The 14936-nt window shown below is 44.4% G+C and overlaps 1 pseudogene; it reads right to left on the bottom strand.

Moving 5' to 3' along the window:
• Window positions 1-944: 944 nt before the first annotated feature.
• Window positions 945-14936, bottom strand: part of LOC119728662 — a 35106-nt pseudogene continuing 21114 nt past the window's right edge.

Below are 14936 nucleotides of genomic sequence, written 5' to 3'. Positions count from 1 at the left end.
TTAAAAGTCTAAACATTGTTTCATTTTATTTCTGATTTAATTACCCTTGTCGTGCGAACACCTGGTTATGTCTTCGGCTTGCAGTAGAATTGAATAATTTGCCGTTTCCTCAATATTGCCTGTTTAAACTGACTCGATCGTCACATAACCGTGTAGGCTACAATAATAAGACGGCTGAGGAATTGTCCACTTCAGATTTTTTCTTCAATAAATATGCTATGATAGTGTTCTTAACAGCTTCTATATTTTTGCTATATGAACACCCTTTGTATTGTAACTTTTTTTACAGCGAGAATGTTGACAGAGTGAACTTGTTTAGTGACAGTCTTCACATTTAAATAAAACAGAACAAGACCTAAAATACAGGCTCTAACTGAAATGGATTACTTTTGTGATAATCTCTGCAACTGCTGTATCTAAGGTGGAAGTGTCCAAAAACAAAATGACATGGTAAAGTAGCGGTTTTGTCATTTTTTTGTACCAACTCCACTGCTTATGAGGAGAAAATCGTGGTAAAAAAATACAATGTTTAAATATTTTGGCCAATTACAGAAATAACAAGTCTTTGACTACTCTACTAAGGAACAAAAGTTAAGTAGGCCTATCAATAAAAAGTCAAGAAATTCATTACAATTATAACGGTCAACACTAACAACACGAAGCATGCTGACGTTTAAACACGAAAAATACACAAAGAGTTACCAGAAAAGTTCGATCAGCAAATATACTAAAAGTCCTTTCAGCAAAGGTTCAACATACATGCCAAGTTGTACACTTTACATACATTACACGTAATATAAGCGGTAGAAAGTTGAATTTTTTTTTATTATTGGCGATTTAAAAAAGTGATACCACCAGTTATTGGCATCTGAAAAGTAGAACGTTGATGTATACAAATCAACCAATCATTTGAGAAGGATTTATTCAGGTGTTTTATAAAACAAAAAGTGAAAGTTTCACATTCGTGCAACGGTATAATTTCATTCTATGACAGATGGAATGTTCCATTCCACTTGGCCACCTCGTGAATATGTCACCGCATGAAATCATTCTTACTTCTGCACTCACCAACATTCATTATTTGTATATTTAACCTCAGAAACTGTCAAGTTACGAAACTATGGAACGCTCTTAAGGCAACCGACCTGCTCTGGTAATAATCAAAACGAGTAAATGCTCGGTGATTGTTTTTACTTCAAAGCTCTCTCGAGAGGATCAAGTCGGTTAACATACAGAAACATTATCTGGCTTGCACGCCAGTTTACAAGTAATGCATGAGCAACTTTTCACTTTTTGATATAATGATCATTTCGAACTTAAAACTATTAGTTTACACCGAATTTTAACAATTTGAATTTCAGTGTCTGTCAACAACTTATGTCAATGCACATAGCGGACTCCACCACTTCAAACTCGTTCATCCTGTGGTGTAATATGCTGTATAGTCGACGCTTAAAACTCCTTGATTCCTATTATGTCCTGGACAAGACTGAGTAGGGATTTGCAGAGTCTCATGGCATCCTCTACACTGAAGCCTTGATATGCCTGTCCACTAGTTTGTGAGCTCCAACTCACTGGGTAGCGCGGCTTGTCGTAAAGACACTCATGACGTTCTAAATCACTCGCGATGTTTATCAACTCAGTTGAGGTCACATAACGGTGGCCGCAGACTATGCTTGCCAAACCGGTCAGACTGTTACTGTGAGTATCGGGGCGTCCGGTGAGGTTGTACTGAGCTGCCTTTAGAGCCACTTCGGCTGCTTGGTGGACCTGGAAGGCAGTCCACTGTACTTGGGATGGTCCGAGTCGACTCGTCTTCTCAGCAGCGTTAAAGTGTTCCCTGGCCTGCCGGAACCACAGTCGTGCACTGCGTGGGTCTGGAGTCTCTTTCGAAAAGGAGGGTGGGACATTGCTGCACCTTGCCTTGTTCCGTCTCCACCTTCGACTTTGGTTATGCATCTGTTGATATCTGCTGGCTTCCTCCCTGTCTCTACTAACCTCCGACTCCCAACAAGAGTAGTTCTGTCTGTACTGGTCTGTCGCATCACAGCGGTTTATCTCCTGTATTAGGAACTGAAAAGCCTTGTTTGTACGCTCCTCCTGGCCTGGGTTCATATCGGGATGCCACTTCCGATATAGACGGTGGATAACCATCTTCTGCTCTTCTTTTGTTAATGCCATGGCTTCTCTTACCTCCCTCTGAATCTGTTCTATGTCATTTTGAGGGTCTGCCGGAAGGGTACTATCTGACAACCCTTCGTCATCCTCGTCCTTTTGACTCAGAAATTTGAAAAGCGTTGTCACACTCACGATGACATGCTCTTTTAGACCAACATCGATTTTATACTGCCTCGACAAGATACTATCCTCATCATCCGTGCCGACCTGACCAACAATTACGGCATATATAACCTCAGTTGCTTCGTCTGTTGATAAAGCATGCGATGATGCCCGCCTTCCTTTACTCCGCGTAGCAACTGCATCTTTTGGAGGCAACTCACCTATGGTTCTTCTGTAACCAACGATCTCACCCTCTTCGAAACGGTTGAATGGGTCATCGTTAAGTAGAGTACGTACATCACGGGGTATGATTGTTCCTGGTCTATGTCTCTGAGTCTGGAATCCCATTAATTCTTCAGTATAGTAAGGAATATTGTTTGATGACAAAACATCGTTCATCTCAAAGGGATTTTGGCTGTCCAATGCACTCTGCAGGATAGCTACGTGTGCATTGTTCAACAAACCACCAAGCAGGCCATTGCAACATTCTGCGACTTCCCGAAATATTTGACTTGTGTGCTTGTCCAAAGGCCACACGTGTCCCAGATAAAATGTATTCGTGTTTTTGTCCAAGAATGCTTTTCGTGGAAACGGTTTGTTTGTTACTTTTCTGCCGTTGTTGTCGTAGAACCCAAGCACTAGTCTTACCTGGCAGGAAAGTTCGTTGAAATGTTGCAAGGTTTCAATGCGTTTTACATCCTCCTCGGGTATTTCCGTTTCCTTCAGTTGGTGTTGATAAAGTCTCAGCAACACTTCCGTCATCTCTTCAGAGGTCAACATCCGCTTGATGTGTGTCAAGTATCGACACTCTTGTCCCTCCCTGCAGTCTTCGTTGGTGTCACACGGCTTCTCCTGCAATTCATCCTTTAGGAATTTAGGACGGAGTCTGCTTGGGAGGAAGCTGAATAGAGCTATTTCATTTTTGCATCTGAATCCACACTCTCGTAGAGGAAGGATGAACGCCCTACCGCCAGAGGAAGCCGTGTCTAATTGCTGCATTTGGTCTGGATCTGCATAATACAGTTGAGGTGCCTCCCTCAGGCTATATTCTAGCGTAGGTAGATAAAGCTTGGAGACTGAAATTTGACATCTCTCTTTCTTGTCGTAGAGTAATTCTAAAATGCCCTTCACAGCACATTTGGCAGTTTTTTGTTGATTCGGATTCAACTTGTTTGTCTCTTTCTCACAATCGTTCTCTAGGGCTGCCAAAACTCCAGCAAGTTGGTCAAAGGAACACTTCTCTTGGGCTCCAAGCAGTTTGAAGATGTCTTCAAAACACATCAATTCCCGTGGTGTTTTGTACAAATAGGGTTTAAGAGCACCGTCCTTCATGTCACAAAAGTTGAATACCAGCTGATCTGCCTTCACAAAAACAGTACTGTTCTCTACAGGGCATATGGGAGTGTTTAGCAAACAGCGCTTAATGTTTTCCCTGTGTTTGGTAATACTGTCTTTCAGGTACTGAAGGATCTTATTCATTACACCTTTCACAGTCTCCCTCGCTTTCTTAGAAAGTTTGTCTTTCTTGTAGATCGCATTCATTTTCTCCATGCTTCTGCAGACCAGCTTGGTGTGTGTCAATATCTTTTCCATGACTGCACTTTCATCCGTCACGATTCCAAGGCATTCGTGAACCGTCAGTCTCTTTTGCCGGTTCCCAATAATTTGGTTTCCAGCAACTGGTAGAGCCCAATAGGGTAACACACTTGAAGCTGACCAGACCAATTCTGTATACTTCGATGGCACTGATCCACAGTATGCAATGAATGGTACACTGTCCGGGGTCTGAATGCCAGATGAAGAGTATGCACGACAGACATTCAAAAGTTCCGGTTTAATGGGAGTGGACGGAATGAACTTGATTGTGGCAACAATCAACAGTGTACTCTGATCATGTAGGCTGTCATTAGAATCAAGTTCATTCTTCAGAAGTTTTGAGTTGTCGCAAAGAACTTTCAGCTGTTTTTTATCTGTAGGGAGATTGGCTCTCCTTTCTACCTGTCGCGCAAATTGGATGAAGTCTTGCGAGGTCACATCTGTGTGTAGACCTATCCTAGCGAGAAACTTTCTCATTTGAGGTCTCATAAGTTCTGGCTGTTCAGGCAGCAACATCCCTGGGTCAACCATTGCATTAAAGACCGGATTTTCTGGGTCATAGAAATAAGAGGCAGGTCGCAGGGTGTTCAACTGGTCATAAATGAATTCGACATGGGTAAGACGATTAAGTAGGACTTCTCCGTCTTCCCTTGTGGCCCGAAGAACAACTTCGTCCTGGATGTTCTCAATGTGCTTGATTCTAGCCTTTTGTGTAAGTAGATGGAAACTTGGCAGAATGTACTTCATGTAGACCTCAGCATGTGTGATAGGTGATATCCCGAGTTCCTTGTGGATTAAAGACAAGGTAGGGTTTGCTTCAAGGAAAACACACTTCATGTTATCCATCCAGACGTTCGCTTCCTCTCTAAGCACGTGGTATCCCTCTGCAGTGTGATAGTGCAGAGGGCGTTGAATATCTGTGGTCTTGGGCTCGCCAAGAAGCTTGAAAATGGGAAGGCTTCTGATTATCTGGATGTTCTGTAGTGTCAGCGTCTTATCGACGCATCCCTCCTGGAAGTAATGTAGCAAGGTGTCACAATCTTTTGGGTCAAGTTTACCAAACGGGGCAGAGGTGGCTGTCATATATTGGATTACGCCGATAACGTCTCCATATGACTTTGGTAAGGCTAAGTATGCATGCAGTATCGGTGTTAGATCAGTTGGTGGGTCTGCTGTGTTACATGTAGATACGCACATTTTCTTCCATGCAATTTCCGGTAGCCTTAGTTTACGGAGTACTTCAGCCACCTTTAGCCCGAATCCAATGCCACCTAAGGAGTGTAGGGCCAAGACCGTTTTGGATTTAGTGGGCGGCACCAAATTCCCAGCCGTTGTCGGAAAAATCGGCCAGTTCTCGATAGCTTGCAAGGAAAATTGTGAGTTTTCTTCAGAAGTTTCACTGCAGATGAATTTCCACAAGTCTCTCAGCCATGACTCTGATGGATGACCTTCCTTTTTGGGCTGCCACTCTACGTGCTGATCACGTCCTCGCCAATCCTCTGGAAGCTGCTCTCCCAAGTACCTGCCAAGCTCAGCGATGGTAAACTTCTTAAATACGCCTCTGTTGAATGCATCTTCTGTAATTTCGTTCTTCTCAAACCAAGAAGTGCACAATTTCACAAGATCCTTGTGCAAAAACATAATACCCAAGGACGGCAGTACCCTCCAATGCAATGTAACATACAACCCATCTTCTTTAGTAAACTGACCAAGAGTCTCATCATTGGCAAGTTGAAGTGGCAGACCATGCAGTTCCATGGGCTTTGTTAGACCGTCAAGACAATACTCAAACACCGCTTTGAAAGTTTTCATATCTCTGAATGCGGTTTTTGTCAGTGGAGCCGGCAATTCTGGGGTAATTACAGACTCGGATGAAAGGTGATGCACAACAGCTCGTGCAGATACGAATTCTGCTTTGACATCACAAGCTTGAAATGCCCGACACAGTTTAGGAGAGCTAGCCAAGAGGTGGAAACCAACTTTGAGCAGAAATGGGCGCAACAGAGCAGCGCTGCTTTGTGGTTTGGATGTTGTAACATCGACACCGGAATCGTCTTTCTCATCAAAGTCATCGAAAAATGCCAGACTCGAATCACTGTTCGGGTGGTGCCAGCTGATGTTGCTGGATGTGGGTTTTACCACCGGCAGAACCTCCAAATTATTGTGGCCGATATAGCGGAGGGTTGCCTCAGCTAACAGGCGCCACTCCCCATGCAATGTCTCCAGATGTTTAGGGAAGATGTTGTCATATAGTTTGAGCTGATCTTTGTGAGACTTTTTGGCTTTTGATTTCCCTAGCATTCTTCTGCCTGCATGCATTATTAATTCAGCATATGCTGGGGCAATGACGTTCTCCACCAGTAGCTTGTTCCACTGGTGGATTAGGCCGTCTTCAGATCTTTCACAGACTCGAGTATATGTGCAACCCTTCTTGAGATTCTTTCGTGCAGCATCTAACTCAAACGTTCCGTTCACATGTACGGGCAACTCTGTGTAAATAGGTAATGGCAGGAAGCAGTAGGCTGTATATTTCCGGTCACATGTGTCTTTTTGTCTACTGTCCTTCATCAGCGCTGCAACACCTCCTCTTGGGAGGGGCTTCTTTAAATCTGCAGCATTCGACAACACCTGGCTATCAACGTCAAGACCTTTAAAACCAAGCATCTGTGAAATCAACCAAGACTTCAAATTGTCATTGGAGTCCTCTGTCTCGAGGCTGTACACACATGACATGGGCGCGATTTCTTGGCACGGGCGCTCGTTGAACAGCTTCAGGTGTTCTACAAGTTTCATGCGGCTCTGATGGCCTCCATCTGCCAATTTGGCATTGATGCGGTACAGCTGCAGCAGTTTATTCGTCTGCTCTTCGATTCGAGAAATTGTGATTTTGTTGATGTTATTCAGAAAGAGAAGGGCGTCCTGGGACACCTTCTGGAAATCATCCAGCAAATTAGGCATATCGGAGGAGCTGTAAACTTTTTCTGAAATGACGGACGCCTGAGCTCGAAGTGGCAAACGAAACATTGTGCCTTTCTGTCCACAGCATTCGTCTATGTCCTCTAGATATCCACTCAGCATGTCCGGGTACAACTCTCTGAATTTCTCTGTAGTCGAATACCTTTTACCAGGGGACGTTTTTCGAGTCCCTTGGACATACTTCAATAGGGGATCAAACACACACAGGGTGTCGCTGTTGCTCATGAAACTTGGGCAATCGGTCAGATGGTAAACGGCATTGAAACCGATGCCGAACTTTCCAGTTGTTGCAATGTCATCTCTCTTTCCGCCAACTCCAACCTTCTGAATTCCCCTGATGTCTGCTTCAGTAAAAGGCTTGTCATTATAGATGCACAAAGATGGGAGTTTTTGTACATCAGCCCAGGAGTCTGATATGATTTTTTGAAATGGATGGCTGCGGGGATCGTGTACAAAATGTATCTCAGTTGCACCAGCATCATCAGCATTTTGAAGGAGCTCTTTGAATACGTCAGAGACATCAGGATAGGACCTTAGAATACCACTCAGACGGTCCGTCAGCTCTTCGTGTTGCCCAAAATCCATTTCGAAGCCACTGGAAGAAGAACATGTCTCAAGCTGCTTCTCTCTCTGTGTGATGATGCCAAAAACCTTTGCATCATTGTAGGACATATCTGGATGCGTGTAGACATTGTTTCCCCAATTTCCTTCCCAGTCGACGTCATTGAACGCTAATTCCGAGGGTGTACGCAAGACGCTGCAGTTGTCAGGAACATATATGTTGGCATCTTTCAAGCTATGTCTTGTTCGTTCAGGGTTGGCTGCCGACTTGGAAACAATTTCGGATATCATCGCCTTAGCAGTTTTAAGATCGGCATTGGGAAGTGGAGTGTCTTCATATTTTGTCTTCAATTTCTGTAGCGTTTGAAGAAAGTCGTTCACCTCAAACTTGTCCCTTATCCCACAAAGCTTCAGCAGGTTCTTAATTGGGATTAGTTCAGGAGGGACTCGGAACAGATACGGTCCACTTGGGCCGCTGTACTCAAAGGCTAGCTGTTTGCACTCTCGGAATGCTCCTTCACACAAAACAAATCCCAATTCACGTAGTTTGTCAAACGCAGAACGGTGTTTCTCTTTTACCGATACATGGAAGAAATGGCTTTCGCAAACTTCCCTCTGGAGAAAGGTATATATACTAGATAACAAAGAAGATGTTTGATGCATGACTCCAGATGCTTCCTTGATGACTTCAGCAAGTTGCTGTACGACATCATTGACTGCGACTTCTTTCTTGTGAATATCAAGGAAGTTCTTGATCTGAGGACCAATCGTTTCGAATGCAAGTCTGTCCTCGTCTAACAATGGCTGAACAGAACCCAACAAATCCTTATGACAACTCGCGTACAATCGAGCGGCAGACATAAACTCATCTTCACAAGTGTACCATATGGCTGGGTAACCATCGGGTATTTTCAGGACAGGAAGGAAATTTGCCTGTTGGATTCGCCGTTTCTGCTCTGAGGTGGGCTGGTCCCCCTTTCTAAGCTTCTTGTTGATTAGCTTTAGAAGTTTTGCACTCCTCTCTTCATGCCGACCATCCTTCAGCATTGATTCGGCTCTTTCACAAATGTCTTCCCAAGACAAGTCATCCGTGGCCATTCCAAGATGTGACAGGGATAGCAAGCGTTCCTCTTTGCGGAATTCACTACCGTTTGGAAACCGACAGTTGTCCTCGCTGTACAACGATCCGATGGATGTACGAGGGTTGACCAGCTGGTCAGGACGCTTTAGTTCGTTGCCAGTCGGGGAAGCGGGTATACATTTTGTTGTCCGCAACTCTTTATCATAAGCTGTTACTTTCCTTCCACCAAGACGAAGATCCAGCACATGTAGAATTATTTCCTTGTGATGGTTTGGCTCAATGTGTTGAGAATCTTCGAATGCCGGAAAGAAAATCTCTCTCAGGAATCGATTGACATTATAGGTGTTGTCATCAAAGCATCTGTTCGCACCTGCTGCTTCTATGCTTTTGATCACATCGGGTTCTAGTTCCACCCAACTCTTCGGGTCCTGATTCGTCGCTAGTAGGGCTTTAATACTACATCTCAAGCTTCCGGGGTCACAATCCTCCCAGTCAGTGAAGAAACAACCATGCACTGTCAGCCAATGACCATCAGCAAAAATCACTGCTGGGGCATTGGTTTCCATCCCAATTCTTTGGTAGAAAGCATCCACCAAGGGGTGGAAGTTACTGTCGCATACCATCCTTTTTGGCCAAAGACTCTGAAAATTGCGGGCATCCACAATACCCTTTTCTTGCAGCCCCTGAAGATCTTGAAGCAGGTTCAGTAGTGCTTTGCACAATACTGACTCTATGAAGCAGCAATTCCAACGAACTTCGAATTCCTCCGTTCCTGACGAGGATTTGCCCCACAGTTGTCGACGATTTGGCTGCAGTAAGAAACTACCGTTGACATGAAAGGGTAAGTCCGTCAAGACATTTAGAGGTAGATAGCTGAATGCATTTCCCTTTACAGGTTTGAGCTTGAAGCAGCCTCCATCAGTAGTAACTAGTTGGGCAGCAATTCCACCACAGGGCAGAACTGCACCTTTTAGACCTTCGGGGGTATTGGCTAATTCTGATATCTTTCCTCTTGACATGCAGGAACTGGTGATGTAGTACAAGTCTTTGTTCATCTCTGCAGTTTCGATGCTTTCAAGTGCTCCATGTATCTTCTGGGTGATCTTTAGGATCATGGTTGTTTCGGGAACTGGCAAAGTAGGGTTTCCAATACATTCCGTTGTAGCCTTCAGGAGACTGCGTTCAGTCCTGATGTCATCTACTTTGTCTGCAGCATGTGATATGGATCGGGGCATTTGCTGAAGTCTGGATACTGTGACAGACATGACATCCTCCATTACACTATCATTTCCAGAAAGTTCATGAAGACTGACATGGACAATGTTCTGAGTGAATAGGAGAAGAGTTTCTGCCGACTTTAGTAGGGATTTTATTAAGTCTTGAAGCCTGTCCCTAGAGTCACAGAGGAAGTCTGATAGTTGATTGGGTCGCTGACTGTCGGCTCCAAACACTGTACGTAGTGGTAGTCGGAACAGTGTGTGTTTATAATGTGTGGTCGATGCCAGAAGGTTACAACCAAAGATGCCATTGTAGGGTTGAAACTGGTTAGGGTAACTCTTCAGAGTCCTACGATGACGTTCATTTGTCAAATCCAGCTTGATGCCTGGCTGTCCTGCCTTGACACGTGATCCAAGATAGATTGTTCTAGGATCACAGATAAGGACATAGGGTCCACTGACAACACTGGGGATGTCTGTAAGGTGATAAACTGATGTGAACCCCAAACCAAACCTTCCCACTTTGTCCAGCTGGTGCTTCTTACTCTGAGCAGCTATGCTACAGATGTTTTTGATATCGTCTTTGGAGAAGCAGGCATCGTTGTAAGCCCACAGAGCCGGCCCATGACACTCTTTCATGCTGTCACTCAGTAGGTTATAAGCAGTTTGCTCATTCCTGCGCCAGTCAAGGAGGAATTTGACCTCCGTTGCTCCTGCGTCGTCAGCATTCTGTATCAACTCTTTGAATATGTCTACATTGTTTTTATACATGTCCAGATTTCGCTTGATAGCATTGACTGTTGTCTCGTGGGGTCCAGCCATTTCAAATTCTATTTCATCTACTGGTGCAAGGAAGTGGCTAAGAGGAAGCAATCCCAAGCGTCGAGCTAAATCGTTTGATATTGACTCATGGATAATCGGCTTATCAAATTCTTCCTTGGTGTCCTCATCATACAGCTGATGTGCCAGTCTCTCTTCGTCTACATACAGGCATTCAACAGCTGGTACCATTTTCAGACGTCTCTCACCGTCTGTTCTTAGTGTTCTGCATGGTACCAGGATCTTGGTGGACTGAGTTTTAAAGTTCTGGTCAACGATGTACCTCAAGATGTTGCTGACGAGATTTACGTCTGTCTGATAGTCCTCTTCTGAAGGTACCGTCTCAGATTGATGCTTTTGCTGCACACTGAGGAGAACTGTACTTAGTTCCTTTTCTTGAAATGTTTGATTGACACCCATGTTAGACAAGAAAACGCTGTATTTCTGCATGTCCTTCGGTACGATGTGAAGGTAGGGTACCAAACTGACGCCAAGATTACCAACACTCAGTGCTATTTTATCTGGTGTTGTAAATCCCGAGCCGTGCCAAACCCAAGGTTGTGACCGATTCATGTGTGTTTTGAAAATGGAAGCAACGTCTGAGTTTGAACCTTTGCTCAGGAATTGATAAATCACAGAAGCTGATTTGGAAACTATGTATGACTCTTGAGCAGACTGGGATGTATTGGCAATGTTCTTCAAGTGATGCACAACAAATTCAACATGTTGCAGATTGTTAGGATCTGGATTCTCTCTCCAACCGAATGCGCGTTGCACTTCTTCTCTGATGCTAGATAAGTTGACAAGAGGGAGAACAGAGCCATAAAACAGGGCTGACTCTTTCAAACCAACGGCCTTCGGTGAGTAAAGACGTTTGGATTTTCCCATCCAACCAGCAGCCACGGGGTAGTCTAGATCTGCAGGCGGCGAAGCTTCGCATGGAACCCAATATTTGTTTCCAAGAACTTTGAGCAATGGCTCCTTGGTCCTCCCACTTGTGACGCTGTCGTGTAAGACTTGCGGGTGTTCATTGATGTGGTCTAACAGAACCTGTCCTCTCTCTACATCTGCCTGCCCCGTAGCTTGAGTTTCAGACAACTGGTCTGCAACGTCTAACAAATCCGTTGCTGTAATATCAGTCTGGTTTTTCAAACCGACCCGCTTCAAGAACTTCAGTAGTTTACCTTCGGCATAGTCACCTGTGGGAAACACGTCCTGATTGTTGAACAGCACCTGAAGTATATTGGTGGGTTCGAACAAATTACTGGGACACGACAGTTGTTGGGTGGAAGTGGCTCTGGGTATAAACTGTACCTCTCTGATAAGATCATCAAATTCTGCCCTCTCGAGTACCCACGTAATGATCTTCAGTGCCTCATTGTGATTATAAAATTGAGCAGCCACAGCGGGTAGGATGTTTTCGGATAGCAGTTCAAAAACAGAAAGCACAGGAACCTGTAATGACAATGCAAAATTGTCGCTGATATCTCTTTTGAGTATGTACTTCGCACCATCTTTCAAGACATCAACCGGTATACCAAACATGTCGACTGGAACAACAGCTATACCACTATCGGCTGAAATGTAGTGGCCAGAACTAGCCACAAACAGTGGTAACTGTCTCAGTATATCTTGTTGGTGTGGCAATACCTTCCAATGAGGCTGGGCTAACAAACCTCGAAGCTCATCCTTGGATTTGAGGACATGTTTTTCACACCAGTGCATATGTGTTGGGTACCGTGACTGCGATTGATTGTCTCCAGGACAGCCATCAAACCTTCGGGGGTTGGAGCTCTTATGAAGCCGTTTAGATGTGGATGACGTGTGACATAATCAGGGAGTGTATGCCGAATGACAACTATACCAACAGTCTCAAGGAATGAACAGACATCTTCTGATAAACCGCCTGGCTCTTTAGCCGTTCGCTGAAATATCAAACCATTTTCTTTTAGTCTTGCCATTCGATTGGTTGGCATGGGAATCAGTGGCATATTCTTGAATGCACTGAGATGCATCTGCATGTGGTTTTTGGTCAACCACTGCCACATGATTGACAGCCACTCAACAGACGGCTGTTGGTTGATGCCTGGACTCCATGGCAGAATTCCACTTGCTGATAAGTTACTCCATGTGTTCGGAAGCATCTCTAGCAACAACGGTGCAACGTCTGTGATGCAAAGTATCTTCAGTTGAGTGCATGCCTCAGCCTTGGAATCTTTCAATACATCAGGTATGTCTTTCGCCGCAAACCTCCCTTCTCCATATGGAATAAGCGTGATTGGGTTGTCCGTGTTGTCAATGAATACTGTAGGCATTTTCTTACTAAATGACGTTAACTTCCCATTGGCTAAGGGGAGTAAGTGTAGGTCATTCAGATCAAAAATGCCGTCACTTATGACGTACTCGAGAAGCTCAAGCTTTTCTTCACACCTGAGGAACCACAGTGGATCTCCACGGATGCAGCTTCTTACTATTTGTGGTGTTACACTCTTGTAAGGCACGCCTGCCCAATCTAGTGATTCAAGGACGTGATTTGGCAGCTTTGCCACTGCGCACTCCTTCTTGACCAGCACCTTTGAAATCAAATCATCATTTCTGGTGTTGATGTAGACATCATCTGACTTAGCCCAGGTGCGTTGATCCGTGTAGAAAATGGCCTCATCCTTTATCAATCGTAAGAACGTTTTGATGCCATCTGACCATTGACTGTTGACATTTTCAATGCAAGGCCACCCTTTGTATACATCTCTTGGCAGCAATGTTTGGGGCTGGTTTCGACTTGCATCTATCGCAGCTAAAATCAGCCGGGCATAGACCTCAGGGAGTACTTCTGTCACAAGAAGGTGGTTCCAGTGTGCTTTCTTGTCATGCTGGGACTCCTGATCTGGCCACTTGATGCTCCGGCGGTTATCACCGAGACCAAAATAGCCATGGACGTGTACAGGTAAGCCAGTCGTCTCACTGTCTGGCAAGGGGAGAAAGCAAAACACACGACCTTTTTGCTCATTCGTGCTTTGCTCTAAGGTAGAGCTGATTCGGAAAGACATCCCCATCCACGGCAGAAAATTCAACTCTTCATCATTGACAAGGGCGTTCAGGTCAGTTGATGTGTTGTTATTCTTTAAGGCGTTTATGAGCATGAATCTGCTGATACTCAGTTCTGCCTGTGGTCCAAGTTGGCTCTCTATTTGCAGAGAACTAATAGTATGAAAATCTTGTCGCTCTGGAACCCTACTCAAGAAGTCTTTCATGTTTGTACGCACTTCTGGGCGGTATTCCTGGCTGATCTGTACCTTGGAGATGAGTATCGGTTGTTCCTCACTATGACGCGTTTCATATGCAGCAATGGACTCAATATTCTTCAGAAAGTGCAGAGAGAGCTCTGCATCATTCTGGAAAGACTCAAAGAGCTCCATGACGCGATGTTCATCGTGGAACAATGATCCACTCAATTCGATTGCCTTTTCCGCAGTGGGAATCGAAAGATGGTACCCTTGAACGAACCTTTCTGAAAGTTATCTTCACTGCACGAAAACAGCTCAGTCAGGAAAGGAGAAAACTGATCAGGAAACTCACTTAACAGAGCAGGGGACAATTTCCAGCTCTTACCGCGTTCTCCCACATACCTTGTGTTGGTATGGGGGTCCAAGGTGAAGTTCTCTTCCAGCGGATCCAGGTATCCGATTTGATCCCCGCTCAGGATGCAAGGCATATCTGAAAGATAAGTCCACAGGCACTCTGGTAATTAACACTTAAAAAAAACATATGAAACAAGCTTTAGGTACAAAATCTCTGGAGTAAGATGACAAGGGGGTCAAAGGAATGCAATTGGAGACTTGCATGTTGAAGTGTAAACGTCAGAGAGTTTTTTAGATACATGCTGTGATACATGATCTCTTTCTGTGAAGAAAAAGAACACCAGTCATTCTTTTCAGAATCGTACATCTCTTTTAAAGATAACAATTTCACATTGTGTTTCCAGAATGTATTTTTTGGGTTCAGTGAGTGCAATCTCCTGATATTTCTTGGGCATGACCCCAGATATTATGCAAAACCACACCTTCGTGCACTCTCTCTCCACCCAAATTAAATCATATATATGTGTAGTACGGCAGGAAAGACTTCATGGCCATCTGCCTCAGCCAGTAATTGTTTGAATGGAGTGGCACTTTATCTCAAGACTAATCCGTATACGACTAAATGTGCCATCGAGGAGAAACGGTATCGTAATTTCTTCGAACGGTGGGAGACATCGGTCATTAGGGAGACATTTTCATGTCTCCCTAATGTCACAGCCCCTTTAGAGGCACAATTTTTTTGTCGCACTTAGGTTATATTTGTTGCTCGTGGTCTAATTAGTAAACATACCGAAATTCGTGCAAAAAGACAAGGGAATATTGGGTTAG

This window comes from Patiria miniata, unplaced genomic scaffold (assembly GCF_015706575.1).
Source record: "Patiria miniata isolate m_02_andy unplaced genomic scaffold, ASM1570657v1 HiC_scaffold_20, whole genome shotgun sequence".
In the NCBI taxonomy this organism is placed as follows: Eukaryota; Metazoa; Echinodermata; class Asteroidea; order Valvatida; family Asterinidae; genus Patiria; species Patiria miniata.
Note: the sequence above shows the minus strand (reverse complement) of the source record. Positions and strands in the feature narration are given on the sequence as shown.